This window comes from Pseudochaenichthys georgianus, chromosome 21 (genome assembly GCF_902827115.2).
Source record: "Pseudochaenichthys georgianus chromosome 21, fPseGeo1.2, whole genome shotgun sequence".
Taxonomy (NCBI): Eukaryota; Metazoa; Chordata; class Actinopteri; order Perciformes; family Channichthyidae; genus Pseudochaenichthys; species Pseudochaenichthys georgianus.
Genome location: NC_047523.1, coordinates 19,810,943 through 19,815,462, shown reverse-complemented (window position 1 = coordinate 19,815,462; position 4,520 = coordinate 19,810,943).

Genomic DNA, 4,520 nt, shown 5'->3' with positions numbered 1-4,520 from the left:
GGATTTCTTATGACCACAACAAACTGAAAGATTGTGCTGACATAACAATCATGTGGTTCTATTTCGTATGGCTTCACCCTCTAAGGCAGGGGTGTCAAACTCAAGGCCCGGGGGCCAAATCCGGCCCGCGACTTCATTTCATGTGGCCCCACAAGAGCTTGCAAATAATATAATATGTTTGTTATACGGTTACATGCCGATTTACAGAAGCACGTTGCCCATAAACTACATTTCCCACAATGCATCTCAAATTTGACTTTTTTCTTCTAAATATGCCTTTTTTCTCAGAATTTACTTTCTTTTTCAAAATGTCACTTTTTTTTTAATTGTGCTTTTCTTTTAAAATCATTTTGTGATATGCGCACTGAAGAGACTTGCCATTATTTGCCCTAGACTTCTGCTTTCAGACGTAGTTAATTATGAAGTTATTACCCTATCCGATAATAATCCAATGCAGAGGCAATGATGTAATAATACATTATTTTAAATATATTAAATATTTATTTTTATATAGTCTTAAAGTTACACCCGGCCCTTTGAGTGCAACCATAATGCGAATGTGGCCCGTGATGAAATTGAGTTTGACACCCCTGCTCTAAGGCTATCGCTATTGGGTAATCCCCCTGCACAGCACTGAAACACTTGTAGTCCACACCCACCCGCAAGGTGGGCCCCACCCTCGGGCTCCCTTCCGGTATAAATAGGAAGGAGGCCCGACAATCTGCTCCCTCTTTTCTTCAGCAAACCAGCACAGTTACTGAAGCACAGCAAATTGAGAATCATCATGAGCAACAACTGCGTCCGTGATTGTTCCTCATGTGGCTCTGGGTTCATAATGAGTTATGACCAGCACACAGTATGCGAATCCTGCCTGGGGTCAGAGCATGCGTACGCGGCTCTAAACCAGCAGGTAGCATGCACACACTGCGCCCGTCTCCCCTCGGGCGACAGGAAGCGGAGAGCGGACGCTCTTGCTGCTGTGGCCGAGGAGGACGATTGGCCTGTCCAGGCTTACGAGCCCGCGGACGGGGCCTCGTGTCCCTTGGGCCGGGCAGGAGTCCGAAGAAAAGCAACTCCTGCCCCGCCTCCCTCCACGGTTCACCGTTCGGTTCTCCCCTCCCTCCTCTCCTCCGGACGGGGGAGACAGAGTCGGAGCAGGGTGCCAGCTTGGCGGCCGAACATGCTTTCCCCCTCTCCGTCACCACAGCGCGGAGGCGAATAACATCGCGCTGCTCTCCAACTCGGTGGTGACACTGGTAGAGCGGTCCACCACCGAGGCAGAGGAAATCAGCAAGGCGGCCAGCACGGCGCTCATTCTGTGCACGTCTGTTGCTGTCTCCCAGGCGAGGATTTACGCGTGGGTGACACAGATCCAGCACCACCTCTGGCTGAAGCAGGCGTCTGTTAGGGAGACGGCCAGAAAAGTGCTACAGGACGCTCCAATCAGCCCGGACGGGCTGTTCGGACCCCAGTTCCACGCCATGGTGGAGTCCATGAAGACGGCCACGGAACAGGCGGATGGCATTCGCCAGCATGTACAGCTGGCTCCAGCCGGCTGAGCTGCCACAGCGGCACCAACGTCCGCAGCAGCCGCAGCGTCCACGCCGGCCACAGGAGGCCGCAAGCGGAGAGACCCCCACAGAAACCGCCTCAGCGTCAGACTCGCCCTTCGGCGGCTGCAGGGGCTCCGTCCCACGTCTCTGCTCCCCCGCCACCCCAGAGACAGGGTCTCCCGGCGGTGAGTCAAAGGGGAGTGAGGCTCCCCCGCTCCTGGTCTGCTCCGCGAGAGCCTCCGAGGAAGCAGAGCCGGCAATTAAGCCGGCTGCCACTAATCTGTTGATTAAGTAGACAGCAGGGCTCCCTGCAGAAGCCTGCTGGTTTTAACCTATCGGTTAATAACCTGCAGAGCTCGCGGCATTCCTCTGTCCGAGATACGCCTCCTACACATGGTCATAATAACCCATGAGCGCCGTTATAACGCCTCATGTGGACAGCACTGCACACACCTCCACTCATCCCCTGAGCGTGTACATGCCTCATGATGACAGCCGGAGTGAAACGCAGCGTTTGGAGGCTTCCTCGCAGCCCTTTCGCCTCACAGGCAGCGGCGGCGAGGGCAATGGCGTGGCTCGTCACCATGACGACCTTTACAGCACATCACAGAGAAGCCAGAACGGGGGAATGAGCAGTATTCCAGGCTGAGTGCCCCCAGCGGCAGCGCCACGGCGCCAGGGCTCGCTGCAGAAGCCTGCTGGTTTTAACCTATCGGTTAATAAACTGCAGAGCTCGTTAATTAAGCCGGCTGCCACTAATCTGTTGATTAAGTAGACAGCAAGGCTCGCTGCAGAAGCCTGCCGGTTTTAACCTCGGTTAATAACCTGCAGAGCTCGCAGCATTCCTCTGTCCGAGATACACCTCCTACACACGGTCATAATAAACCCATGAGCGCCGTTATAACGCCTCATGTGGGCAGCACTGCACACACCTCCATCTATCCCATGAGCGTGTACGCGCCTCATGATGAGAGTCGGAGTGAGACGCAGTGTGTGGAGGCCCCCGCGCAGCCCTTTCGGTCCAAGCCCACCTTGGGTTGCCTCACGGGTAGCGGCGGCAGGGGCTCTGGCGTGGCTCGTCACCATGACAACCAAAAAAACACATCTCGAGCATGTGCGCCCGCTCTCAGAGTTTTTCTCAGAGTGGCAGTGCGTGGGTCTGTTGGACAGATGGATGAGCAGGCTGATCAGCAGAGGATACACCCTGTGTTGACCATTACGGCACATCACAGAGAAGCCTCTCCCCCCGGCAGTTCCATGGGATACAAGAAACACTGCTGTCATCCCAGGAACAGTGTCTTGCGGGGTTTTTACTCCCGCTATTTTTCTAAATCTCGGAAAAGAAGTTGCTGTACAATCAAACATGTGTTGATTTGCGCAGACAACAGGCCACGGCTATGGAAGCAGCCTACCTCAATCGCCAGGGAGGAGTACGATCTGCGCAGCTTCTGGGCGCACACACGTTGCTCTCCATCAGAGCAATGTATATTCCCGGCGAAATTAACAGAGGGGCTGCGAGGAGTATGGAGACTCAGACCTGTGTCACGCACACTGGCGCCTCAGTGGGATTTGGCTTTGGTGTTACGCGCACTAAAGCAAAGCCCCATTTGATCCTGATCAGGTTCCCCTTAAACTGTGTTCAGCCAAAGTAGTACTACTTTTGGCTCTAACAGAGAAAAGGGTGAGTGATTTGTCTGCTCTCTCTGTGGCTCCGTCAAGTCTCCGGATCCAAGGAGATGGCAGTTCAGCTGTTTTACGCCCTAACCCGGCTTCATGCCTAAGGTCATCACAACTCTTTCAGGTCAAGAGTGATCACCCTGGCTGGCTTATTCCCCCCTCCTTACAGGTCGGAGGAAGAAGCCACGTCTCATCTCCTCTGTCCTGTGCGCGCGCTGTCTTGCTATGTGGCGCGCACGGCGGCCTGGCGCCGTTCTCAGCGTCTGTTTATGCACTATAGAAAGCGCTCGATCGGGCAACCTCTGTCTGCACAGCGCCTGTCAATGAGCACTCCACCAGAGGAATTTCCTCCTCCACGGCTTGGCACTGAGGAATGTCAGTGGAAGACATTTGCACTGCTGCATCTTGGTCTTCCCCCTGTTCATTTATTCAATTTTATTTGAGGGATGTCTCCCATTCCTCTCTGACACACCCTGTACTGGGTGTCCTGTCGGAGTGAGTGACGTCAGGGAGCCAGCTGTGTGCCTCTCTCCTGCCTCTCGGCACGCGGAGAACGGCCCTTTTTCCCTCTTATAGGAGGGATGTTCCTTTTTCCTCGGACACACTTTGTACGGAGTGCCTGGTCAGAGTGAGTGACGTCAGGGATCCAGCTGAGCGCTCTCCTACCTGTCTGACACGCAGAGAGCGGCTGTTCCCCCTCTATGATCGCTGGGCAAGGTGGGACCTTCCTCTCTACTTTCTCACAGCGGCCGGTACGTATTGTTCTCAGCCTTCACCCCGTCGGGAAGATAGGCATGTTTTGCTATGTTCCAGGGACGGTGATGCGCCATTACGCATGGCACAACAGGCAGGGGGTGTTATTGAGCAGGTGTGTCTGTGCTTCTAGGGCCGGGCAGACCCAGTGGGGCGCAGACTACATCATGCTTCGCCCTTAACCCAATAGCGATAGCCTTAGAGGGCGAAGCCATATACGAAATAGAACTGAGGTTACCTACTGTAACCCAGCTTCTATGAGTAAATGGCGCAGCCCTCTAAGCGCAGGGCCTCACTGGCTCTACGAATAGCTGAAGAAAAGTTATGTTGTATGGGAGCAGATTGCCGGGCCTCCTTCCTATTTATACCGGAAGGAGGCCCGAGGGTGGGGCCCACCTTGCGGGTGGGCGTGGTGTTTCAGTGCTGCGCGGGGGCGCTGCGCGGGGGCGCTGCGCGGGGGGATTACCCAATAGCGATAGCCTTAGAGGGCTGCACCATTTACTCATAGAAGCTTACTCAGTTTCACAAGCTGGGGAG